Source organism: Cavia porcellus, unplaced genomic scaffold (assembly GCF_034190915.1).
Source record: "Cavia porcellus strain 051 isolate PalLab524CR breed Dunkin Hartley unplaced genomic scaffold, mCavPor4.1 scaffold_1, whole genome shotgun sequence".
Taxonomy (NCBI): Eukaryota; Metazoa; Chordata; class Mammalia; order Rodentia; family Caviidae; genus Cavia; species Cavia porcellus.
This window is the reverse complement of record NW_026947484.1, coordinates 47,704,667-47,732,598: the sequence shown is the minus strand read 5'-3', so window position 1 is coordinate 47,732,598 and position 27,932 is coordinate 47,704,667. Positions and strand designations below refer to the sequence as shown.

The 27,932-nt window shown below is 43.3% G+C and overlaps 1 pseudogene; it reads left to right on the top strand.

Annotated features, from left to right (window-relative positions):
• Positions 1-18,728: 18,728 nt before the first annotated feature.
• On the top strand, positions 18,729-18,844 carry LOC111757411 (small nucleolar RNA SNORA40; annotated as a pseudogene).
• The last annotated feature ends 9,088 nt before the right edge of the window (positions 18,845-27,932 follow it).

Sequence of the window (27,932 nt, the reverse complement as noted above, 5' to 3'; positions counted from 1 at the left end):
TACAGAGGCTCCCTAAGATAGTCAACTTAGAATTCAACATAATACAGTGTGGGGAGTCCCGAACAGAGGGAGATGAATCCTCTTGACCCAAGGTAAGAAGAACCAACCAAACATACAGTCCAAGTGCTACAATTAGAACAGCTAAAGACTCGAGGCTCCCGCTGCAGTGCCCGAACTTGTGTGGCAGTGACTTACCAAGTCATCTGAAATCCTGCTGCTTCAACTCAGTGGAAATGCACTTGCAGTGAGGACGGGGATGAACTGAACAGAGAACTGAGCTGGCGGGGAACCTGCATCAACCTGCAGTGAGTAACAGGAATAAAACCTTTCCATAGGAAAAAAGGGGATCCAACAGATGACATTCTGGGACTGGACAGACTGGCAAGAACAAGGAGCTGCAGTGACTTCAGTCAGCTGCTCCCTTCTCAAGAAGGATTGGTGGGGAGTGCTTGACCTGGGTCACGCCCTGGACTGAGACCCAAAAGACTAGCCCAAACCACCTGGCAGCATACCCTAATGCAGTAAAGCCCTCAGCAGGTTGACTGACATAGGGCCTAGCATAGGCTTCCCTGTTCAGTACCTCCATAATACACTGCAGTGGGCAGGAGCACCTAATCAGCACATTTCAGATGAACTGTAACCAAAAAAGAAAGAAACTGGGGCTTCCTATATACATTTGTATGGAAGGAACAAAAAATATGAGAGGAGGAGGCAACAAGAAAGGGTCGTTAGGGGCTGGGGATTTAGCTCAGCGCCATAAGTGCCGGCCTTGCAAGCAGGCAGTTGTGAGTTCAATCCCTGGTACCAATAAAAAGGAAAAAGACAAAAAAAAAGAAAGGGTCCCTAGCCCCCAACCCGGAGAACATTGATCCAGGAAAGGTAAGTGCAAAGATTGAGGACAGCAAACATGCAATATCAGACACGGCACCAGTGGACAGAAAGCGGTATCTTCAAGAACTCATAGACAAGTTCAAAAGTGAAGTATTTAACCATGTAAAGCAAGATATAAATAGAATAATAAAAGAAATGCTAAGCACCTCTCAAGAAAAAACAGATGGAAGAATGGAGGAACACAAAAAAAGGGGAGAATTGTTTGATGAAGAAAATTGAGAAAACATAGAATACATGAAGCAGGTTCAAAGAGATTACCAGGAAATTAAAAACTCCATTGAAAGCTGGCAAAACTGCTAGAAAGAAACTAAGGATAGATTATCCAACTGGAAGACAGGTTTGCAATGTGGGATTATGAAAGGAAAAATTTCTTAAAAATAACAAGTAAATAAGCAGTAACAATACAAAGGCTAGAAGACAATAAGAGGATCTATAACTTAAGAACAAATACTGTGAATGAAGAAGCAGGGGTACAAACAAAGGAACCACAAAGGCTATTCACAGAAATAGTCAAGGAAAACTTCCCAAACATAGGAAAAGAAAAAGATATTCAGATATAGGAGGCATACAGAACTCCAGCCACCTACAACCAAAACAGAACTACACCCAGGCATATAATAATCAAGATCCCAGGTGAATGGGAGGCATTTGTTCCTTACAGATGCGCCATAGGGAGCTACAGTGAGCTTCCACTATCTCAGCTTCCACTGGGAGACAGTGGTCAAAAGCACCTTCCTCCCTTTGGGCACAAGCTGCTTAGTTTCTGAGCTCCTCATCATACTACACACAATCCCACACTCACTGAGGCAGTGAAAACAATCCCACTTCTCTCATTCTCTTTTCCCTAAATTCCTTTTTATGTCTAAATGTTTATGTTCCACTTACCCTGAGGGTCAGGAATATACAGAGCGTGAAATCTTAATGAGTATCCTCAAACTTTTTGCCTGCAAGTAGTTATTTCTGCTGTAAAATGAGTTCCTCAGTCCATAAAGAAATACAGTACCAATTAAGTACAGTACCAGGCTCTGTTAACAATTTATTCACTGTGGAATCAGGTAGAGAAAAAGGCAGGAGATTAGTCAGTTTTCCATTGCTACCTGAGGCTGATGATGTGTAAAGGAAGGAGGTTTATTTAGTTCATCAGTTTGGAGGTTCAAGAGCATGGCACCAGTATCTACTTGGTTCTGGAGAGGTCACCCTTGGCTGTGTCACACAATAGATGGTATCCCAGAAAAAAAAATCCCATGGTAAAACAGGGAGCTAAAGAGTGGGAAGGGGCCAATCTTGCTCTTTTATAACAAATGTCTAGTAGAAACTAAGCAGTGTCTTATGAAAATTACTATTACAGTTTTGATCAAGAGAATGTCCCCCCAAAAGGAAAAAGGATCTAGGATTGGGGAAAGGGGAAAACGCGGAAGGGCAAAGGGGAAGAAATGCAAGTCAGTTATACTATTAGTGCCTCTTAGCTCACTGCAAAGGAAGCTTTGTGCTCATGACTGGAGAAATGTTAATGCCTATATCTTGTGCTGAGAATAAATACTTTAAAGGTGACTATGCAATCTTGTGAAATTTTGTTTTACTTTTTTTTCATAAAATTTTTAAAAAAATTTAGAAACCTCAAGAATGTCTCCAAAGTGGGGCTTTTGAAAAGTCATGAAATCAAGGGGGTGATATAGCCGACTTGCTGTCAGGAGGAGGATTCTGGTTGGAGGACACGGGTCACCATGGATGTGATCTGGGAAGTGTGTCTCTCTCCTTGCTCCTCCCTTCTTTCTCTGCTGCCTGGCTGCCCTGATGTGACAGCTTTTCCTCCACTACGTCCCTCTGCTGTGCCATTCTGCCTGGGAATCAGCTGACCATAGACCGTAACCTTGAACCAAAAAAAGCTCCCCCATCTTTAAATTGTAGGTGTCAGCAGTTGCACCCCATCAGCAGGAAAAGTGACTAAGACAACACCTTAATCTCTTCTGAAGGCCTGGTTTCCAATCACTTACTGACCACCTGCTAGATCCTAATTCTTGAGGGTTCCACCACCTGTTAACGTCCTCACGCTGAGGTCCAAGCTTCCAGCACATGAACCCAAGGGGGACAAGCCACACTGAAACATAGCAGGTTTCTAGCTTTGGTGGGAAAAGCATAGAAAGGTCTGTCTTTGGCCATGCATTCGGCAGCCTGGTCACTCCTGTCATTCTCTAAAGCTACAGTATTATTTTCTTTAATGTAGGCTGAACGATGAAGAATGAGAGCCGGCTCCAGCTTCATCACAGCCCAGAGGAGTTTGTGTTTGTGATTCCAGGGAAAAGTATTGGAATTCTGATAAGTAAATTCTAATCTACCAGTTCCAGAGCAACCCAACATGAGAGTAAAGGACCAAACATATCTGCAGTTGTGGCGAGCCAAGAGGGTCCTAAGTCCAGGCAGAACCACGCTAACTGGAACAAAAGCCTCAACCCAGGGCTGAACACGGATCTCATTAATTCATCAAAGGGGGAGTGGCTTGGGGTTGAGTGACTGTGAGGATGGAGGGAAGCATGTGAGTACTGTGAGCTGGGGTCAATAGGAGGTACAATAGCACCTCTGCAATATGCAGGGAAAATTATTAGGAAAAATACCAGATTCTAGCAATGGGTGGCCTCTAAGTTTGGAGAATTCTACCCAACACAGCGTGAGGAAGCATCCTGTGTTTTGATTGGTTGCCTCGCCTTTAATATCTGGCCTTCCTGTCCTGGGATGTCACAGCCTCTTTCTCTTTCCTTGAGACTCAATCCCAGCTGACAGCTCGGCATCTCTCGGCCTAGCTCACACTTAGTGGTAGTAGGAGATACAGGCTGGGTGTTACTGACCTGTCCCACGGCTTCAAAGACTGCACATCAGCACCTGGGCCAGACCCATCTCCATTGCCTAAATTCACCTGAGGGGGTAGAGCATTTTCCTAGCCAGCTCTATCTATACACATCAATACATGGAATCAGGGCCAAGTTTAGCTGAAAAGGAGACAAATGATCTTCTTTCAAAGAGGACTGTCATGGTGATCCTCCACAAATGAGCAATATCAGTCTTAGTAGGGAGGCAAATAGCCTGTAATAAGTCAGCAATTGTGTATCTATTGGCAATAGGAGAATCAGCGGACGTGAAGAGGCTGAGGGATTTCCAGATTGTACCCAACAGAATGGGGGGCTCCAAGGCATATATCAAGAGTCTGTTTAAATAGTGCCACTTTTTCCTTTCACAGTGTGCAAGAGATAGAAGCTGCTTTAAGTTCAGCAGCTTTGGCCTGGCTTTCCAGTGGACAAAGAGAATGCGGAAAGTATCTCATGTGGAAAAACCTGCCAGTTACCATGTTTCCCTGGAAATTGCACCTACAGGAGCTACCACAATGTAGAAGTCTGCATTGTCTAAAAGTGGGGTCAAAGAGACATTTTAATGGTTTCGAATCAGTTCTGAGCAGCAAGGCATCATGTGAAATGGAGTGAGGTTGCCCCCCATCAGGGAGAGGTAGTAGAGTAGCCAGATTTGAAGTACGATTAAGTAAGATGACAGAGGGGTTGGTTAACAGGACCTGCTCGTGAGAGGTTTGTTGCTGTACAGAAAAGCGCTGTCTTATGAACTTATAGCAGGAGACAGCCTGAAGAGCACACAGGTGGGTAAGAGAGTCTAACGTAAGAACACTGACTTTACCAACTACCCTGCTGCGTGGGGGCATGTCTGCAATCACTGCACCTAACTGACATGCAACATACGTCACAGGACACATCTGAGATGCAAAAAGTTATCCTAGAATGCCTGCAGAAATGCATTATCTTCACAGCCACGTAGGTGATAAGGTTTGTCAAAATTAGGAAAGCCAAGAGCAGCAATGCTGATTTTTAAAGCTTCCAAGGAGGCAAATGCCTCTGAGGGCCAGGAAACGGGCTCAGAAGTGGTGTCTGAAGGAGAGCGCAGGGAAGGTTAGCAAGGGCAGGAAAAATAGGATTTGTCTTAACAATGGCCAATAGTCTCTGGAGATGTCCACGGTCATTTTTTCATTTTGGCAAGAGACATGGACAAGAATTATTTAAGGTGCTTTGAGGTAAATCTTTGAATGCCCTGAGACAACTGGCATCCTGAGTAGGTAATAGCTGTGTGTACCCAGTGACACTTAAATAAGGAGGCTACTTTAGCTGGGCGGGGAGCACCCTGTGACTTTGGTCACAAAGTAAAGAGGTCTTTAGCATCCTGGGCAAGGGTGAAGTTAGTAAAGCCTTCAGGGCTTACATCAGCTTCACGGACTTGGAAAAATGCTGAGAAAGATTTACCTCATCCCTGAGCAGATACATCTGTGTCCTCTCACCACCTCCCCAGCTTTAAGTGTAAACGTGAAGAGAAAGTTCAAGCCAGGGTGCAAAAGGAAAGCTGGGCAGAGGTCAGTTCCTGTAAACCGGGCTCTGTCGGCAGGAAGTGAGGTAAGAATGGTAGCTGGATTTGGGATTCTGAGAAATTATAAAACTATGTTTGACTGGTGGATCATGAACAAATCAGTAGATGTGATTTCCATGTAATCAAATCTCCCTTCTGTCCTTACTGACAAGAGTGGGGTGTGTATTAGTTAGGGTTGTACTGGGGTTGTAAAGGGATGTACTAGGTAAACTAGTATGTACTGGCTGAGCTAGATCCTAGGATGTACTAGGATCAGAGGCGGAACAGTTCACAATGGTGTCTGAGGGATCAGAGGCAGAGGAGTACACAATGGGCGTCTGCACCCTGGAGAGCTGGAGGATCCAGTAGTTTCTTAGCCCAAGAAGAAAAAGCTGCAGAACAAGAGGGATCCAGAATGCATCCCCATTCCAAGATCAAAGCCTGGAAAGTCACTGCATTGGGAGCAAGTCTGCATTGGAAGGCTGCAGAAACTGGTGATCTACAAAGGCAATGACAAAGACTAGAGCTCTTCAAAACAAGAGTGATTCAGTTTCCACCCACCTTTTATCTCATCCAGGCTACAAACAAATGGATTGATGCCACCTACATCCAGGGTAGATCTGCCTCCTCGATTTGCTGTCCTCTATGTCAGTCATTCACAGGCATCCCCAGAACTGTGCTCCACTAATCTCCCAGGTGGGTCTTAATCCACTCGAGCTGATAGACATTGATAGTCACAGGGTGTTACAGAGTGAAGAAGTAAAGATAAGAACATCTGCTGTAAAAGAGTCAATTATGCATTCAATTCCATCTCCTGAGAGAGAGAGTACTGGGCTACTTATGGGAAAGGTTGCTCCTCTCCAAGCAATGCATATAGACTCTGTACTTTAGTGCAGTCCAACCTCACATTCATGTCACAACCAGGGGCTTCTTGGGGCATCTTTTAAAGTTGCATCCTTTTTGGTGGATTTTAAACTGAGGTGAGTTTCCATTACAGGAAGGAACAAGGTTCAGTTTGCTCTCAGATCAAAGAAAAAAAACACCTTTCTCACTGTGCACTGGAATTCAATTTTCATGAAAGAATTCTATTGAAGATATTTTCTGGTTAGAAGTCAGAAACTAGGGAATTGGGATGGTGTTGAAGTGGCCGAAGGATTTTAGGTGGACTGAGATGTAGGTAGTGAAATAGGTTACCTAGACACAATCACAATGTGAACATCAGAGGCAAGAGATAAATCCTCTGAGTAGATCATAGAGAAAGTCACACCAGTGTCAACTAAGAAATGCAATTCACTGTTCTTCACTTTAAATTTAGTGATGTGTTCTGAGGTACAATTGAGGATTAACTGGGCCTGTCAATTAATGGAGAATTGTCAAACAAGGAGAAGAATGAAACGTATCATGATGTTCAGGTCTAAGATCATTTCTTAAGCTTTTCTTTCTCTTAAATCCAAGGTGTTTGTTTTTCCAGTGTCTTGGGTTTTTCTACTATCTAGAGGCAAATAGGGAAGATTCTGTGGATGGCAAGAAAAATTAGAAGATTTTTGAGTTATTCTTGAAGCCATGCTTTCATTTTTGTAAGTGTTCAATTTGCTAAGCAAGAAATATTGATTTTCAGTCTTGTGTTTCCTCTTAGTTTTTGCAAGCTATTTTAAAAGAATTACATAGCTACTTCTATAATAACACTTAAAGCCTGACTCACCAAGCCAACCACACTATTTTGGATTTGCCTCTTTATAACAGGGTGAGGATTTCCAACAAAGGCAGAAATTTAAAGTTTCTATGTTCTGAAGGTTTATGGTTTAATGTCGTGTGCCTTTGAAAAGTTGTGCAAAGCATTCTGCAAAGAACATCATAAGATGTTCTCTTCCTTCTGAGATCATGATTGAAACTTATACCCAGTTCACCTTGGAGGAGAGAGCTCTATCATTGTTCTGTCAGGTCCTAGTTGCTCACTGAGCCATTTCCTGGCTCTTCACAGAAGGGTCAGGAAGAAGCCTGGATACCTCTTTCCTGGCATATTTTTCCTATTTAAGAATCTTAAAGTTTTAAAGAATTAAAGTTTCAGAATTAAGTCTATAAAAATAAATAACAATAGGTTAACAGGACAAAATACATACCATTTTGTTTATGTGCTTGGAAACTGCACAAAATATGTCCAAATTATTGAAGATTAAATAGTATTCTGTGTTATAGAAAAATATAGAGGTTTGGAAGACTCATAGAAACAGGAAGGAACAGAATTCTGGGCCTCTGGAAGGAGGTATAGACCTTAAGAGAGTATGAAAAGAAAATGTGTTATGAGCAAAGGCTATCTTGCTTTGCAAATAAAGTCTCCTGGGTTGTAGTCCTCAGAAAAGTACAGGGTTATTTAAACTCCTTTCTTGTGAGTTACCCTTCTCCATTCGATGAGATTACAGGGAGAGTTCTCAAAGCAAGTGCATTCCTTCTAAAGAAAATTCCTGTACTTAGATAATAGAGATTGAGAGAGAGCTTCTCCCTGAATTTGCTACTTCCTAAGCTCTTTCAGCTTGAAGCAGTAATTATATCAACGTGCTGTACTTTGGAGTATCATTTTCTGAGCTTCAACATCCCCCCCCACACCCAATATTGTATTCATTAGAATTCAGCCTGTCTAATGAATCCAGGATTGTATTAGGCATTTTCCTATCTTAGGAAAAAATCTGAGGTCCAAAGAAGAAGTTTATTTTGGCTCATGGACTTGGAAGATTCAGTCCATGTTCCCCTGACTGTAAGACAGAGCATGGTGGAAAAGAATGGCAGAGGAAAACCGTTCAACCTATGGCAGCCATGTATCAGAGAGAAGGGGAGGAAGAAGATCCAGAAATGTACCCTCCACGGAACCTCCCCACACGGACTCATCCCCTCCCACTGAGCCTGACCTCCTAGCAGCATATGCAGCTATAAATTCATTGGTGGATTATCCAGAGATGAGAATAGTGCTCCCACAATGTAATCACCTTCCCAAAACCTCCTAACACATATAGACTAAACTATACAACACCTAGATCTAAACTATAACATTCTGCTCCTAAACCCCAAAAGGTACATGTCCTTCTCATATTTTTTTTTCTGTCTTTTTGGGACAGGGTCTCACTGTGCAGTTCAGGCTGGCCTTGAGCACACTTTGTAATCCAGGCTGGCCTCGAACTCACAACAGTCCTCCTACCTCAGCCTCCTGAGTGCTGGGATTACAGGCATACACCACCACACCCAGTATCCTTCTCATTTTGAAAACTGCATTAAATTCATCTCGAGGAGTCTCCAAAGTCTTAACAGTTTCAAGATTTCTTGGAAGTATCTGAGACCCAAGGCCATCTCTTAGTTGTAAGCTCCAGTACAAGTCAAAAGAAGTTTAGATACTTCCAACAGACAATAGTGCAGGGTAAATATTCTCATATCAAAAGGAAGAAATGGGGACATTGAAAGGAATAGACCCAAAGAAAGACAGAAAGACACTGTGGAGAACATTAAGTCCTGTAGCTCCACGTCTGGCACTCATGGCACATGACAGTAAGATGTGAGTTCCAGTGGGAGTGTGCATTCCAGCCCTGCCCCTGTGGCCTTGCTAATGACAACCATCACATCCGCTCTCTTGAGCTGGCTCCTCTCATGTCCCACAGCTTTCCTCAGTAGACATTCCAATTTCCTGGCATCTCCTACTTCCTGGGATATCCACTGTACCTGCAGCTTCATTCCCACAGTTTCATGTACTGCCTTCTCACAGGTTCCCTCCCTGGCCTCCAAAGCCTTCCTTTGATGTGGAAGCCTGTGTGACCCTACAGCTCTTGCATTCTACATGCCTGAACAATCAGCATCACATAGACAAAGCAAGGTCTGTCACCAGCTCAAGCAGCAGCCAGGCCCTCCCATGTAATAGCTACAGTGTCCACTGAGTGTCTGTATGAGTATGGTGAAATGAATCCTAGAGAATCTATTCCCTAGGTGATCCTTCTTGAGCAGGGTCCCAGGGGCTCTCTTCGCAAATGAAATATTTATACTTTGCTCTCTTGAGCATGTGTTTTGTTTCCTGAGATGTCCTCAAGGCATCTTCCTTCTTGTCCTAAAGTACTTGATGTCTTTCTTTTTTTTTTTATTGGTACCAGGGATCGAACTCATGACTGCCTGCTTGCAAGGGAGGCGCTTATGCCGCTGAGCTAAATCCCCAGCCCCTGATGTCTTTCTTAATGGTGCTAATTTCTGTAACTACCATATCTCTTTGGCCCCAACTTTGTAATATGATTCTCTTAAGCCAAAGTGTAAGTTTTTCTAATATTTTTGGCTTTGCTTTTTGTTCCCAGTTCTCACATAGATCTAGTTATGAGTATCCATGCTATGGCCTAAACCTTGGGATACCTTGAGATTTCCTCTACTGGAGCTATTAATCTACTGTCCTTAAACTCTGCCTCTTGGAAAGTCTCAAGACATGGGCAGCATGTAGACATGGTTTTGTTGTTTTGTTTGTTTGTTTTGTTTTGCTGGAACTTCATGTATCAGCGAGTGTTCTTTAAAGGAACAGAATCAACACAAAATATAAATATTATATAAAGCCTTGCAGAATCAAAAGTGGAAGAGTTCCTATGATCATCTGGAGAGAAAAAAGAATCTAAAATGGCCACTTGTACACCAAAAAGCCAGAAGATTCAGTAGAAGTCAAAGTTTGAAGAGCTGGAAGCTCACTGCAGAGTCACCGTTGTGAGTCCATGTTGGAAAGCTGAAGAGTCTATGCTAGAAGCCTGAAGGAACTGGAGACCAATGTCAAAAGACGATGGTGCAGACTGGAGCTCCTCTGAACAGAGAGAAACACTTTCTTTTTCTTTCCCTTTTTATTCTGTCCACACTACAAGCCTAGTGGTTGGTGCCCCCACATCTGGGGTGAGTCTTTCTCCATCAATTTATGGACTATGTACGAATCACCCACAAAGCACCCAGAATTTACTAATCTGCAATGTAGTTCTTAGTCAGTGCAAGTAGATATATCACAACTAAGATCACACTGTAACATGCACGGTCCCAAGTTCAATTCCCAACTAAAAACCTCCTCAACTTAGCCGTTAGTGACCTCATTCCTGTTACCATTCTGGATTCTGGTCTTCTGTGTTCTGAACAGAATAACCTACAAGCTATACAAATGTTTCCAAACTCCTCCCACAAGACAAGTCCAAAGGTTTCTGAACCTTGTATTAGATGTGAACACAGAAATAACCTCACTTCTCTCGTACCAGTTCTCCACATTAGTCACTTACCTGTAACTGGGGAGGAAAAATAGCTGGCACCCAAAACTTAAGAATGAAAGCTTATATTTGGCTCAAAGTTTCAGACAGTTTAGTCCATGGCTGACTATTTCCACAGCAGAAATGGCATAGTAGAAAAGTATTCAACCTATGGCACCAAGAATGCAGAAAGAGTCAAAACAAGAGATGCGCTTTTCAAAAGTGCAGTCTCAGTGATCGGCCTCGTCCAAATGGACCCTACCTTGCAACAGCATATCAACTATGCATTCATAAATGATTTAATCCACTGAAGAGTTTGGTGCTCCTGGGACACAGTCATCTTCCCAAAGCCCAACTTCTGAACACATGAGACTTTTGGAGGACGTTTTAGGTCTAAAACTATAATGAGAGGGGCCTGGGGATTTAGCTCAGTGGCGTAAGCGCCTCCCTTGCAAGCAAGCAGTCATGAGTTCGATCCCCAGTACCAATAAAAAGAAAAAAGACAAAAAAAAAAAAAAAAACCAAACAAACAAACAAAAAACAAAACCATAATGAGTATACTTAGAAACAGGAAGCATGCACCCCTGGAGCCTGTCGAGATCTCTGTGAGTAGGATTACGAATGTTCACCAATCTTTCTAATTCCTCTCTACAAAAATCTAAAAGTGGGAGCAAAAAGACTTTGTAATTTAAAAGATCTGGTGGCTGGAGATATAGCTCAGCCGCAAAGTACCTGCTTGGCAAGCGCAAGGTTATGAGTTCAATCCCTGGTACAAAAACAAAAATGAGGAATACATGATTAAACTTTAGACTGAGGTTGTAGCTCAGCAGCACAAGTGCCCGCCTAGCAAGTGTGAGGTCACAAGTTCCATCCCTCGTACAAAAAAATGAATAAAAGATCTGCTCCTGTACGGGACTTGAATTCCTTGTGGTAGACACCCAGGATACCCTCTTGGGGCACCCTACGGGAAAATCTGAAGTAGGTAGGGCTGGTTCACAGAGCCCCAGGAAATAGGACGGGCTATAAAGTGCAGCAAAGCAAGTCTGACTATGTGTTCCTGTGCCAGATTTATTTCCTGACTATCAGCATTAATACAAAAGCCTGTATACTTGAGGTCTGAAGATGAGGCCCGAGTTACCTCAGAAAGTCTTTCAGGGAAATGGAAGCTGAAGCAGACAGCCAGGAAGCTGAGGGATTTTTCTAGGAAAATTAAAAGGATTTTAAGGATAAAGGGATTTTGCTGAGGATTTGGAGCCAGATTTTCAGAAATGGAATTTAAGCCAGAGAGCTCAGAGATCACAGATCTGGAGGATCCAGGACAGGGAGCAGAGGTGGGTTCAGAGGAGTATTTGTAGTGGACATAGATTTTAACTTCTGTTGTTAGTCTATGTCTGTTCTTTAATCTTGCCAAGGGCATCTTATGGCTAGTATTACACTCCTGGGTCCTCTTTTTTTAATGTGCTCATTCCATAGGGACCAGTAAGACCCCAGTTTTAGATAAGATTTCTCTAAAAGAATTTTTTTGCCAATTCAAAGGATTCATTATCTGGCTCTCAATGAACAGAGTCTTTAAGGGTCTGTTTATTCAAACAGCAAATCAAATCAATCACCCTTTTCATGGAAACAGTCCTACACTTGGTCTTTACCATGACTGCAAGAGATATTCCTCAAGTAACTGGGGCAGACACAACCCACCATGACCCAAAAACATTTCCTCCCAAATGTAGCCTAGAAAAGCAATACCTTCGCTGCCGTGGCACGAAGAGTCTCATTTGTGGAAATGGTGTCTTTAGTTTCTGACACACCGAGCAATGTCCCCAGCCACAAACCCACAGGTGTTACTGGATGAGCAATACGAAGACAAGGTCTCGAATAAGACAACAGAGGTTGAAACAATGCCCCTGATGGATGATGGGACTTCTTACTATGCTAAACTCCCCACGCCACTCCAAGAGCTAACCACTTGTCACCTGCTGTCATGGATTCCCAGGCTGTACCGACAGCCACTTGCAATGCACTGAAACCTGTGCCTCCTGCTAGAGGAGACCAGAAACTATGTTCTCACTGGTCACAGGCCCAAGCTTTCAGGACATGAAACAAGACAAAAGGAGAATCGCATCTGGTTTCATTTTGTTGGAGACCAACAACAGTTTGTCTCAGCAGCTGTCCATCTGGTGAGCTTGGTCAGCTCACTGGCATGTGAGGCCAACTCGAGCAACAGGACTGAGGTACCTACACCTGTGTTCCGTCCACTCTATGAGTGACTGACTCCCGTATGACACAGGGCACAAAGGAAAGCACCAGTCGTCTGGAAGCAGGCATCCTTGAAATAAAGTACCAGGTTGCCATACGCTAAGGATTATGTCATACAACATTTGCTTCTGCGAATCTAAATTTAGAGAATGATAAGAAGAGATTAAAAAAATAAAGCAACAAGAGTAAACAGGGCAAGAAGAGATTTTTATGACTCTGCTCAAGCAGACCCTGCAGGCAGCGACCTGGGGAACCCACGTGGGGAGAATTCTTACTTTCTTCTGGCTTGTGTCTGAAGCCCTGGATCTCCCTGCAGCAGCAGTGACCACCCCTCTTCATTCCCAGAATAGGTGGGGAAGGAAAAATCCTCCTCTGCCATCTTAGAATCTGCCTCTGGCCTAAAACTTAAACTGACATAAAGCGGATTAACAGGAAGAAATGTAAATTTTGTTACATTGTTACTTCACAAGAGGAAAAGACGTTTGGAAGAATTAGACAGAGAGAAAACTATTATACATTTTAGACAAAGAAATTATAAATTTGTGCAGAAATAACAAGACAGAGGGACTGGGGTTAGGGACAGTAAATTGTGGGGAAATGGCTGGGCAAGATGAAGAAGGGGTAAAATCAGTGGAATAGGGTTATTTTAATAAGCTTATTCGTGTAGTTCTCCTGCAGCGCTGAGTCCTGGTAAGAATGACATTCTTTTTTTTTTTTTTTTTTAATTTTTATTTAAGGAGAAAAGAAAAGAAAGAAAAAAAAAACAGTGAAGGGGTACAAGTTATACAGATTTACAGAATAAAAAAATGCGCAGTAGGAAATCACTAGTTAATGGATTACATATTGCCATCTTAGAAATAATTGTTCAAGTCACAAAATTAAAGCTTGTAGAGTTCTTTCTGTCTGGCACCAGCAGGGCAAATCCTTTGACCCACTCTTAGGCAGAAAGGGGGAGGTCAGAGAGTCCTTCCTGCATTTGCTATGCCTCAAGCATCTTGGCTCACCATAATCAGCATGCCAAAGCGGGACATTCCTGGTGGGCATGGCCTTGGCTCCTTCATTAAATATTCCTACATTCAAGAGTGTCCCCATTCTCCCCACGCATAGGTGACAAACTCTAACTGGGTGAAATAAAACTGATGCAAGATGTGGAAATAAAATTTCAGGAAAGCAGAGTCCAAATGTCCCAAACAAGATGGCACAGTGTTGCCAGGTGATGTGCACCCCCTCCACCCCCTTCCATTGCCACAGATCATGGAGAAGGGGGAGGGGACACACAGTGTCTCTCACACACTATGGTACAGAGAGAAAACCAGACCGGAACAAACCAGACACAGATAGAGCCAGAGCAACAAGAAACCTGCATAGAAGTGAATAGAAATCTTACATAGAAATTCATCTCACAGAAAACAATTACAAAGCCATTTCACAAACAGACTTGCTTTTGTAGAAATCCAAAGAAAAGAAAAGAGTATAAATATGATAAATAAAAGAGTTAATTTAGAGGAACACTAGAAACACAAAATTTTCCCGTAAATGCTTTACACTATCGAACAATGTTTTTAAAACAAGAGCTCAAATATCCCATAAAAAATTAAAAGGCATAATCAGCTGAAAGAAAGTGAAGATGAAACAACATAATTACAAAACTGATAAATAAATTAAAAGCAGGAAGGAACAGAGTAAAAATAACTAAAACTTGACTTACTCATAACAAAACAAAATCATGAAGAAATTTTTTTTCATTAACACAGATTTCACTATGTAGTTCAGGCTGGCCTTGAACTCACTTTGTAGTCCAGGCTAGCCATGAGCTCACAACAATCTTCCTGTCTCAGCCTGCCAAATTCTGGAATTCCAGGCATGTATCACCAAGCCAGCTAGAAGTAATCTTTTTTTTTTTTTTTTTTTTTTTTGTCTTTTTCCTTTTTATCGGTACTGGGGATCGAACTCAGGACTGCCTGCTTGCAAGGCAGGCGCTTATGCCACTGAGCTAAATCCCCAGCCCCCAGTTGGAAGTAATCTTAATAAACACAGATTTTTTAATGAAAAGAAAACCAAGAGATTAAGGAAAGTAGGACAGCATAATATGCTACCACCAAATGTGATCATAGAAGACCAGAATAAGCTACCTTAAAATACACCATTGTGGGAGACGGTGATTTAGCTCAGTGGCATAAGCACCTGTCTGGCAAGTGTGAGGTTGTAAGTTCAATTCCCAGTACCAAAAAATAAATTGATTAATTAAAATTAAAATATATATAATTGTGGAATAAGGATCATCATTGAGGAATAATAACAAACACAGAAGCAGTAAAAACAGAGCAGTGTTACTCATTTGTAAAGAAAATTTGTATCTGGAAAGGAAATCTCCATTTGCAAGGGAGTCTCCACTTTGCCCAGGAAGAGAAGGATTACTCTAAATCACCAGAGACTCATAACTAGGACAGGCATCAGCTCAGATTTACACAACAGATCTCTCCCTGACTACCAGGCATTTCCTGGCCATCTCCCTGCACTGCCCTTCTCCACACCCTTCCTTGTTTGTGTCAGTGGGTGATTGCTTTTAAGCCTGAAGTGAAAGCTTCCGTGTTTCTGTCTCTCACATATACACAAGACATGCACGGTAGTAAGCTTGTTTGTTTTCTCCTGTTAATCTTTCTTCTGTTACAAGGGTCTGTCCTAAGAAGTATGAGGAGTAGAGAAAAACTTATTTTTCCTCCCCTACAGAAGGAAGAAAGTAAGCCATGCAGAATGAAGTTGGTATAATACAACACAATGACACTAAAATAGAAAACCCAACAAACTGAAGAGAAAAATATCCAAGAGGATATCCCTGCCATATTACTTTGAGCTCCAGGGGTTCCGGTGTTAGAAGTTTGGTTCCCAGTGGTGCCTTGTGGGAGGACCTGGGGGGCCTTGCCTTAAGGTTGTTCTCACGGACTCCTGAGGCTCATTCTGGGGAGAAGCTTATCATAAAGAGAGCAAGTCCGGGGGTCAGGAATGGACCCATGCCAATGATTCCAGCACTCAAGAAAGCTAAAGCAAGTTCAAACCCAGCCTGGGCAACATTGTGACTCTGTCTCCAAACTTTTTTTAAAAACTGTAGAAAGGGCTAGATGTGAAGGTCCTGAGTTCAGACACACACACACACACACACATACACACAGCTTGACTTTTCCCACTCTCGCTTCCTAAAGTATTGTTAATGTGATCTTTTCCTCTCACACAAGCTCTTTTTCCATCATGACGCCACCTGAAATAAAAGAAAAGACATGAACTTTTTCTTCACCAGAGTGGAGCTAATGCATGTGACAGTCCATTGAGACTCCAAACCTATGAGCTAAATAAACCTTTTTCCTTTATCAAATTACCTAGTCTCACTTATTTTGTGATAGCAATGGAAAATCGGCTAATGTAATCCCTGAAACAAAGAAAAATACATCTGCAGAATTAATAAATGTATTATGTGTCCGAAAACATCCACGTGGAACATTAAACGCTGAAACATACCTTCAGCTGCCTATCAAAAATGCAAACGGGAAGAAAGAATTCTTGAGGCATTCAGAAGATATCAGATTATCTACAGGGAACAGAATGGTCACAGTATTCCATTGACAGGAGGCAGGGAACAATGACTAACAGAATGTAACACGAAGATTTCTTATCCAAGACAGTATAGGCAAAGCAGACTTTCCCCCAAACATCAAATCAAGAAACACGACACTCGTGAACTTTCCCCCAAAACACTAAAGATGATATCCTAACAATTAAGAGAAGAAGTAAAGCAATAAATAAAAGAACAGTCATATAAAAGGTTTTTGAGGGACCCGGGTGGATGGATCATGGGAGCGCCTGCTTAGTATGCCCAAGGCCCTGCATTTGACTCCCAGCACTAAAAAAGAGAAAAGCAGCTTTTAACAAACACAAAATCCATTTAAACACAGACAAGAGGACTCTGCTTTCTAGAGCAGCATCTATGCAGCCCTTCAGGGACAGAAGGAAATGGTTTGTGGGTGGGATGTGGTGCTCCTGGATCTGTGAATGAAGCCTCACTGGGCTGGCACAACCCCGGGGCTTAGCCCCCAAGGGCTGAGTTCAAGGGAGCGGGCGGGAGAGGTTGACCGGCTGGGGTCCTTCCTGCACTCTTTTCTGCCTTCCTAACCGTGTCCTTCTCTTCCCCGCAGTGTTTTGGCAGCCTTGGGGCTCTTTTTCTCTTCCCTTTCATACTCCCAGCCACTGGGGAGAAGCAAGCCTGCAGAGCATCCCGGAATGCAAAGCATTTGCAGTGAGTCACAGCAGCCGGGAGCCAGCCAGGGGCTGCTCCCCCTAGAGAAGACCGGGAGGGCTGGAGGCACCCGCAGCTGCAGCTCGGTCCCAGGCCGGACCCAGGAAAGGGAGCGGCAACGCGGCCTGGCCAGAGGAAGATATGAATGAGAAAATGAGAAAACAGACCGGGCACTGCTGCCCCACCTGCGAGGTGCTGGGTGTCAACCCCATGGGCCAGTCAGTCTCTAAAGCCTAGCATTGTGCCCAGGAAAAACAATCTTCTGCGTTATAGAGGATTGCAAGTTGGCTTCTGAGAAATAGTGCCTGACCGGCTGCTAACCAGCAATCACCAAGGCCTGAGAACAGAGAGCTTTGCGGCACACTATTTTAAGATGGGTTTGGAAAACGCTGTGAACATTGTCCTTGATGCCAACACAGGGGGCATTCACTGAGGCTCTCTACTGGCATTTGCTGGTTCTTTCTCTCAGCCTGAAAGTACACGCTCCTTTTAAGTCCTGAAAAGAGACTATGGGTGCCAAACATTGCCTCTTTTTACTTTTTTTTTTGTTAACAAATTATGAACAAGGAATGCATTCATACTATTTGGCCCAAATATTTTTTAAAAAGCCTATAGAATGAGAAGAAAGTATCCATCTCGCCTGGACCCACCCCAGCCATGCAGTTCTCTATCCAAGCAAGCATTGTTACTTGTTTCTCGCCTATTTTCAAGAACTATTCTTTGCACGTACAAGCATGTCTGTTGTGTGCAGGCTTTGAGTGCAAATAGAATATATTACAAAATGTTCCCCTCTTGGCATTTTTTATTTTATTTTTTTCTTTGCATTTTTTAAAATCATGGCAATGGTTTTTGTGTCAGTACAAACAGAAGAGTTATTTTTTTGTTGTTGTTCATTTAAGTTCCATGTTTAAACAGGAGTCTATTTAGATACATGTTGGTTATTTTCAATATTTCTGTATTAAAAACCGTGTTTCAGGGAATATTTTTGAACCTATATCATGTGTAGCTATGCATGCAGATTAAATTTGTAGACATGGGATTGCTACCCAATATTTGACATTTTGATAGATATTTTGTTAAACTGCTCTCCACAGAGGCAATACTCACATGCACAAATGTCTATTTTCTCCATTCCTCCACACAGCACACTCCAACATCTGTGCCTTCACCAGCTGATAGATTCTCCCTGTAATTTTGATTTAGTTTGTTATAAGGCTCAACATCTTTATCTGGAAGTCACTTGCATAGCATGCTCCCTGAAATCTGCTCTCTGCATTGTCATCTGGAGCTGTTCAATCCTATATATTAAAGAAAATAGCCTTTTAGCCATGTGTCCATAGGAATTCTTTTTTACAGTTTTTTCTTTTTTCCATATTTTCCGTGTTAATCTCATACAGAAGCCTTTTTAGTTTTGTGTTGTTGAATTCTTTTCATTCTCGTGTAGGGGCAAAAGGAACTTTCCTGTCACTGTCTAAAGATTTAAAAAGTTGAGCATATGAAATAAACTGACAGTAAAGATGCCAGAAGGAGAAAAGATTTGTATCATGTTTGTGAAGGATCACGAGAAAAACAGTACTGGTTTCCAGCCACCTGAGACTGAGAAGCTTGTACCAGGTATGATCAAAAACTATGGTTTGTGTTTCAGTCTTAAAGATTACTATCGCGGTGGCACTTGCCTATCTGCTTTTGTCTAACTTGTGAACTAAGACTTAATGGACAAGGGCAAGAAACAAATCCTCTGTGGCAACCCACATGAGTTTTGATGCAGGTAAGAAGGAAGACTGAGGGGCTGGAGATTTAGCTCAGCGGCATAAGGGTCTGCCTTGCACGCAGGCAGTCGTGAGTTCGATCCCCGGTAACGATAAAAAGGAAAAAGACAAAAAAAAAAAAAAAGGAAGACTGAATGTCACAGGCATGAGCCCGTGTCCTGGGACTCCTGAGGCTGAGGCATGAGGAACGAAGCCTGGGCTCTACAGTGAGACTCTCTGCCCCGGCAAGCAAAGCAAAAATGAAAAAATTACGATAACCTAATACAGATTAAAGTGATGTAAGGTGTTTAAAAAATTATTACAGTAAAAACTGCATTGCCATGAATCCCACTCAAAATACACCCCCTCCTCACTTTGAAACCACTCATCCCGTTGTTTCTGCCACTTTCTGAAGCAGGTCTGGAAGTCCTCTTTTATGAGTGTCTTTAGTTGTGTTGTCATGCTGCTTTGATGTTCTGAATCTGTTCAAAATGTTTACCTTCTATGATTGACGGGGGCAGGGCCAGAGGTCACACACTGCCAGATTAGGTAAGGAAGAGGATGCAGGGAATTGTTTTTGCAAGTCTCCTTTCCACTGGATGGCACCTGGTGGCAGCAGCATTCACTGTATTTTTTTTTAATCATAACTCATAAAGACATTCATGAAGGAAGGCATCCAGGACTGCTTCAGAAAGTGGCAGGAACGATGGGATGAGTGTTTGAAGCCAGGGAAGCGTTTTGAGGGAGACTCAATGGCAATCCATCTTTTACTGCAATAAAAATGCTTACATTAAACACTCATCCTATATTCCCATCACCCCTAATATAAGGGTGATAGAATATGGGGGTGATGGAGAGGAGACGGTATGCGCGAGGCAACTCGGGGAGCAGTGAGTGATTTCACAGAAAGAATGGATGTAACCAAAGAACAGATGGCAGCCTGGGCCAAGTCTGTGGATATGATGCCACCCTCCAGTCTTCCTCCCTGTGACACAAGTCTATCAAACCCTCGATGAGGAGATTCTTTCCGGAGCATCTGCTCTCAAAGCAGATAAGAAAAATTCAGGGAAAAAAAAAAACCCTCTCCCTGAACTCTGAGAGACAAAACAGACAAGAGAAACAGGCCAGGAGAAAGCGAGGCCTTCCTTCTCCCTCAGCTCAGAGAACGCAGCATGCCAAAGCACTGCATGTCGGGGTATCATTCTCCTCTGTACCCCAACATTGCTGCCTAGGAAGTTTGGCATTCTGAGTCTTGTAATCTGAACAACTACTCTGAAGATAACAATGTGCAATCTATTGAACATTATTAATCTATTATTTTGTTTTGAAATTCTGTGTCATCATTTTTATTCTTTTTTCATTTTAAAATTAAAAAGTTTGGCATTTGGATAATGTCGTTGCTGCTGCTGCTGCTGTTATAGCTGCTTCTGTTGTTGCTTCGTGGCACCAGCAATGGAGCCCAGGATGTCGAGCATGCTAGGCAAGTACTCTACTGCTGAGCTACATCCCCAGTCTTTTACGTGGAGCCAGGGTCTCCCTGTGCCATGTTGGCCAGCCTCAGATTCTCTGTCCTCCTCCCTCAGTCTCAGGGTAGCTGGGGTCACAGGCGTGTGTCACCACACCTGGCTCTCCCCCAGTATTTTCCACTTGAATGTTAATTATCTTATATTCAGCATTTAAAGCTGTGGTCCAGCCAGAATTTATTGTAGTTATGGGATAAAGTTGGCCCCATAAATATCTTTTTCTAGCCGCCTGGATCTTCTGCTTCAGGGTCTTTCACAACCCTGCAATTAAAATGTGAGCCGAAGCCAGGTTTCATCTTGGGCTCAGCAGGAGAAGGATTTGTTTTCAAGCTCACATAGCTATTGACAGCAGTCAGTTCACTGCAGATTGTCAGATTGAGGGCCTCAGATCCCTGCTGGAGGTCACCCAGAGGCCACCCGCAGTCCTTGCCACCAAGGACAGCTTTTCCATGTGGCAGCTCACTGTGTCAGAGCCACCAAGACAGGGCATAATAAAGTCCATGGGCAAGATGGAAATTACAGTCCTCTCTAATGCAACCTAACGTTCCATGGCCATACCACATTCTGTTGGATAACTGTGAGTCATGGGTACCAAGTACATTCAAGGCGAGGGGCTCCAGAAGGCTGAGAATGGAGCAGATGAGGTTCACCTGGGGCCCTCTCAGAGCCTGCCACAGTCCCCACTAGAGCCCCCCAGGTTCATGTAATTTCCTCAGACAAAACACACCTGCCGCCTCTCAAGTTCTCTAAACACCTCATTGCACTACAGCACCACTTTCTGGAAAGTTCAGAATTCCATCCTCTAATTCGGACCTCAGGCATGGACAATGCAGTAGAATGGGTGTTAACTCATTCAGTTCAGCCCCAGGAGCACAGTGGAGTATAAATCCTCTTCACTGGGGCCCTGAGGAACTCAGAAGAGAAAGTACCTGCCCCCCCCCCATACCAAACATCCAGTGCAGTCACAGGAAAAGGTAGCAACCGGTCATTCCTGTCCCAAACTGAAGAAAATGGGAAGGAAAGTCACCTCCCAGGCTCAGTTGTGTGCAGCAGCAATAGTATTATATTTTGTCCCCTTGTTTTCTCCTGCTCCTTTATGTTTCATACACGTACAGCTCCTTCGTCACTGCTTTTCAAAGTCATCATGGTCATCTTCATGACTTTGCTTACTAAGTTCCACTCTCTTTCCCATGGGCTTCACCTACGTGAACTCACTCAACCCTCACAACAATAGCCCTATTCTTAAAATTCCTTATTTTACGTAAGAACCAAATGAAGCACAAAGAGACTAAACAATACTCTAAAGAGTATACAGCAGGTCAGATAGGAGATGCGAGTTCCTGGAAGAACAATTTATAGGAGTTTAAGGGAAGAAGGAACTGAACTCTGTGTGTGTGTGTGTGTGTGTGTGTGTGTGTGTGTGTGTGTGTGTGTTTCAGCCTTTTTCTGTTTCCTAGTCAGCAGTGATCAGCTACCATGAGACTATCCACAGTTCATAGGCTTTTCCCCTTTCTGACCTCACCCACTGATGCTTCCTATAAACACAGCAAGAGCACGTGCTTCTTCACGTAACCCACCCTCCCCAGCCTCCTCTGTCCACCTGGAAACTGCTGCATCCAGCCTAAACCTCCCATTCCCATCATTTCAAACCAAGTTGTCTTAGACAGCATCTCAATAGTCTAACAAAACACCTGAGCAAATCAACTTCAGGGAAGAAGGGATGGCTCTGGCTTACAGTTTCAGAGGGTCCAGTCTATGGTGTCTCCATTGTTTGGCGCCTGTGGTGAGGCAGAGCATCATGGCAGGGAGCTGTGGTGAAGCAAAACTGCTTACCTCATGGTGACCAGGAGGAAGGGAAAGGAAGGACTAGGGACAAAATATATCCTGCAAGGGCAACTCCCGTGACCTCCAGTTCTAACCATGCTCCACCTCCTAATGCTTCCATCACCTTAATCTGTAAGTGGGTTGATTCATTGACGAGGTAACAGCAGACACCTCCCAAAGACCCTACCTCTGAGCATTGCACTGGGGTCTTCAGCATAGGAGCTTTTGGGGCTTGTTTAAGATCCCAGGCATAGCACGGGAGCATGGAGTGCCCTGTTCATGGTATTCCATATTGGAGAACAGATCCGATACCCACACAGCAGAAGTCCTCACAGCCTCGTTATCTTCTCACCTCTAGCAGCCCTTGCTTCATTATTGTGTGTCAGAGTGTGTGATTGTCATTTTTTAGCTGCCTACTAAGTATCTGTTCCCCTTTTCTCTTTCTTAGCGGAAGTCCAGCTTTGCCGAGAGTCGTAGCAATCCCACAGGTAACCCAGGAGATTCAGGAGAAGAAGGTTCTAGCTCTTATTCCCAAGAAATGGGCTCTCTGTGGCCTAAATCGATGTCAGTGGTCCCTTCCCTGCTTTGGTCAGCATGTTGCTAGTAACCTAAATTTGAGCCAAACCACAGTTGGCATTTTCATTGGTGAATTACTGATCCACGGTTTGACTGTGAACTAAGGGGCCCATCAACACTTCTACTTCTTCTGTCACCTACAAACAAGGCCTTGCGTCACTGGAATTCCTCAAGGAAGTCATGGTAGGAACACAAGAAGGAAAGAGGGGCAGAAAAAATCTGGGTGATTGATATTGTCAAGCCAGCCGTATCTTCAGACTTTTTGTTATGTGAGTTAACACAGTGCCTTATTTTAAAGCCATTCTGAGTCAGAGTTTCTGTCTCTTGCAACCAAAACATCCTAAATTAGTATGAAATTAGAGATGTTGAGTAATTTGGTAGAAGATTGATCATAATTACTTTGCATGAGGACATTCAGACCAACTAGTGGTTCTAATTACCTTTATGAACTCTATTAGCTCATCCAGGATTTAAAATTATCAAAAATAGGATTAGCTCCCAAACACAGAGCAACAGCCTTCCCCAGGGAAGCTCAGCCCGGTACTATTAGTTGAATACAGAAGCAGAGTACATGCCATGAAAATCATACTTTCACACCCTACCTTAACCTCACTACCTAATTATCAAATGTCCTAATTATCTCTCTTTTTTATGGATACTAAATATTGAATGTAGAGCCTTCCATTAAGCTAAATCTTCAGCTCTTTCTTTTCTTTCCTTTCCTTTTCTTTTCTTTCTTCCCTTCTTTCTTTCTTGAATTCTTTCAGGGTAAGGTCTTGTTTAGCACTATGTTGCCCAAGCTGGACTTGATCTTGCAATTCTCCTGCCTCAACTTCCCAGAATGCTAGAGTTCCAGGCATGCACCACCATGCCCAACTTGTCCTATTTATCTCCTTACCTCTCTGTCATTCCCCACTGGCATGTGTGAGACCCTGAAGGACAGAGATTGCGCTGTGCTTGCCCACAGTCTTAGCACAGTATCCACCACTGAGGAACAAACAACCGAGTACCGGGCATGAAACCTCCGGTGCTCACCTGCAAGCGGCACAGTGATTCCAAAGCCCCTTAGGAGGCCTTTGAAATCAGAGTGGCCTTCTGAGTGAATAAACAAAGGGGTGATGGAGTCAAGAACCCTCTGAATTTTCAAAACTCATGCTAGGGTGGAGGACAAAAGAAAATATCACTTTGGAGAGCTTCTCTCCCTTCATCACTCATGGTGTTGGGTGCTGAACTTGGTGCATGTTGTGTGTACCAAGAAACCTACGGGGCCCTTACTACTGTTCTCCCAATGAGAAGAGCTCTGGATTTAGGTCCAGCGGGGAGGGAAGACTGATTTAAGTGAGTCTGAGGAGGATGAGAGGGAGGAGGCGGGAAGAGGACAGGGAGAAGATGGAGGAGGAGAAGCTGTGGAAGGGGAGGCTCTGACCACGCCTCTCCGCAACCCAGGTAGCTGGCTTCCAGGTTTTCCGAAGTGACAAAGACAGTGCTCCATTTGCACACAGGTGAGATCATCCTGGGTTTAGGGTGAGGCCACAGTCCACTGTCGGATGTCCTTGTGAGAGAAGCATGAGGCGTGAAGCAGAGACACGCATGGCCAAGCAGGCCATGTGAACACAGGGGCAACACTAAGGGGCGACACTGCTGCAAGCCATGGGTAGCCCAAGGCCACCAGGAGCCAGAAGGGCAAGCAGGCTCCTGATCATCAGAGAGCACCGACTTCTGAGCCTCCAGAACCAAGAGAAGATAAATCTCTGTTGATTTAAACTTCCCAGTTTGCGGTGAGTTGTTACAAGAGTCTAACTCACACAGGATCTACCAGTAATACAGGATGCAAGCTTTTCTCTGGGACCCTGTACCTCGGCCTCCTATTATAATTAATCAGAAGCATCATTTCCATGGCTAACATGAAAATTAATGACTCAGACCATTCATGATCCTACAGGGCAGAAAGCAAGCCCCTTTAAAATCATACTACTGGGGCTGGGGATTTAGCTTAGCGGCATAAGCACCTTCCTTGCAAGTGTGTGGTCGAGAGTTCGATCCCTAGTACCGATAAAAAAGAAAAAGACAAAAAAAATTTTTTTTAAATCATACTACTAACTACGTATGTGGCTTTAAGAAAAACAACCTGCTAATATATACTGCAAACTCTAAATTCAGTGTATGAAAAATATATCTTTATAATCTGATGACCCTGGTAAAGAGACTAGAGCAGAGGAACAAAGGTAGGATAGGAGTGTTTTAAAACATGCCCTTTGGGGATACGTGACTTCTCACTTGGTACAGTTCTCTTTTTTTGCATACACACAGAGACAAAATTAACATGACGTTCCTATGCCTTTACCCCTGATGCAGTTTCCACAGAGTTGCGTAAAAGTATCTTTTCACCACTCATTGCTTACTCAAAATCAAGCCATTGATTTGTTTCCATAAAGAGCAATAGTACTGCTAATAATGGCTTGGTAAACAGCAGCGAGATCTGGGTGCTGTGTTACATTGCTGCTGCCGGAAATCTGTTTGCAAATGAAATTTGTTCTTCCTCTACGTGTTTAACTTCTTTGTTACAGTTCTGTTTGGATTGTAAGGATAGGTTTGCCCCTTCTTGGTAGAACTGAATATAAAGCTATCTGTGTGTGCCCTGTAATGTGTTGGAGCCTAAGGACAAAAGCCGTAACACAGGGAACTCGCTGTAAGATGGGGACAGACTTGGCAGGGAGGGCGTTTGTACAAGGCACTCTGTGGATACATGCATGTGCACGGGAGGGGCAGTGGTCATACACGGAAGCTTCCAGAAAACAGCCATAGGATGCTCAGCGAACAAAAGCCATGGGGATAATTACTTTGCTAATAAATCCACTGTGGACTGAGTTATAATTCTATAACTCCAGCTCCAGGTCATCTAACCAGCTTAGTTGGTTTTTTTCCTCTTACATGATCATCTTTCACCACCTACGGGCTCTGTCTCTGATGTTCCCTCAGCCACATGCAGAGATCCAGCCGGCTGCTACATGCATCTTCTGGAGGACAACAGTTTATCAGCTAAAAGCACTGAATTTGAAGCCAAATGTAAAGCAGGAATTGCAGAACTGTAAAAGCAGAATCATAAGCAAAATCAAGGAACTATAAAAAACTGTTCTTTCTCAGCTTAATGCAGACCTTGAGTGACTGCATTCCTGTGCTGCACCGCAAATCTGGCAGCTCACGCTCTGTAGAGCTGGATGCAAAGCTCGTAAAGCCACTCAGGGTAGAGCAGTTCTATCAAGAGTTTAGCCTCTCACTTAGGACAAACTGGTTGGGGTCATGGATGCTGTTCAAGTAAAACCCCTGAACTGTTATGTAAACAAGAAATAGATACACTTTAAGGTCAATTGTTATAGTGTTTTGCCTTCTCTAACACATACACTCCCTTCTTCTTTTTCTTTTTCTGTTTGTTGGTTTTATTTTTTTCCAGTCCTGGGGATTGGGTCAGAGTCTCATGTATGCTACACCCCCGGGACTCCCCCACACACTTTTTTTTGAGGCAGTACCTCTAAATTGCCCAGGCTGGACTTGATCCTCCTGCCTGCACCTCCCAAGTACCTGAGATTGTAGGTATGTACCTTCCCACACAGTTTCTTTCTAACTTACATACTAGCCTAGTCAAATTTTTCTTTTTCTTTTTTTGGTGGAGGTGTTACCCAAGAAAGGATAAGTTAAAGGAGGTTGAAATATAATATTTGTGCCATTTGTTCTTCTAGATCCATGGCCTATCCTTCTATACCCTGGTATGAGCCCACATTTCTAAGCCTCTCAATCCTCCTACTGTCTTGCAGATGACAAGGAGTGGGAAGGGGGAGGTCTGCACATTGCTTGCCTGTGTTTTTCCCTAAGGTCCCTGGAGCCGGCCACATCTCCTCTCCATCTGGCCTGTTTCACACAGCCCTCCCACTCCTGGATAGGGTGTGAATTCCCTGCACTGGTAGCCTGGGCCCAGAGGCTGTCATGAGTCAGTCACGCTACTATGAGACCAACTCACTGCAGCAGCTGGGGCAAGGACTGGACGCCCACCCCTAGGAGGGACATCATCCCTCCTTTGAGTTGCCCTCTGCTTCCCATGAGCAAGCAAACTGAACCAATATTGCTTGGTCTTCACTCTCAAAAACAATAGCAGCAAACACTGGATGTCTTTTAGGAACTAAGAAGATGGTTGTATATTTCAGAGCAATCTGTTACAACCACAAGTCCTTGGTCACAGGCAAATCATGACACCTCCCTCTCTGCCTGTCCCTTGAACTTCTCAGCAGTGGAGTCTGCCTCTCTCTAGGATCTAAACTTAACATGGAAGACCTTTAGCCTTCAGGCCAGAATCTGAATTCCTACCCTGGCATTGAATCAGCCCTTCCAGATTTGGCCTCTGTCTCCTCCCCAGCATCCTCAAGGCCACTTTTGGTTCTCCTCTCTCTCTTCCTCTCACCCAGAAGCCAGGACAACTGACTGTGCCGGCTCCCTGGACTCCCTGCTTCTGTTCCCTTACATCGAGCTTTTCGTGTTTCACAGAGGTCTGCCGCTTCTGCCCTGTTGGGGACCCCTTCCCAACAGCAATAAAATCTCTCGGATCAAACCCAAAATGTATAGGAAGTTATGTAATGAAACCTCACCCAGGCTGTGTCTCCTACTGTTCCAGGTCCCACACAGTAAGTAGCCACAGTTCTAAATTTATATGTATATTTAGCTCCATAGTTATTTAATGCAAAAGCAAGCAAATTGAAATATACATCTTTGCATTTCTTCCTTCTTTACCAAAGCATGACATATTTTTCTAAACTTTACTTTTTTTTACTTAATATGCCTCAGAAACCTCTCACCTGTTCATTCTCTGACCTGTTACTTTTTTTTTAACAACTACACAGTATCCCAGCATGTGAGTGTATCACCATTTATTTAACTTTTATTAATAAATATTTCGTTATTTCTCATATATTTGATGCATATTTAATATTAACATCCTACTAGATAATTCAACCTATAAATCGTTAACTTAGACTTTATATTTTATTGCAAAAATTTTTAATCTCTGGACCTACCAACATTGTGACATTTACTAAAGGTTAAATTAAGTTTAGACCATAGATCAATGGCCTGAAAAAGTTATTCGACTTTATGAGTTCATTTCTGGGCATTTCTCCATAAGAATGTTGGATAATATAGCAGAGAAATGAGC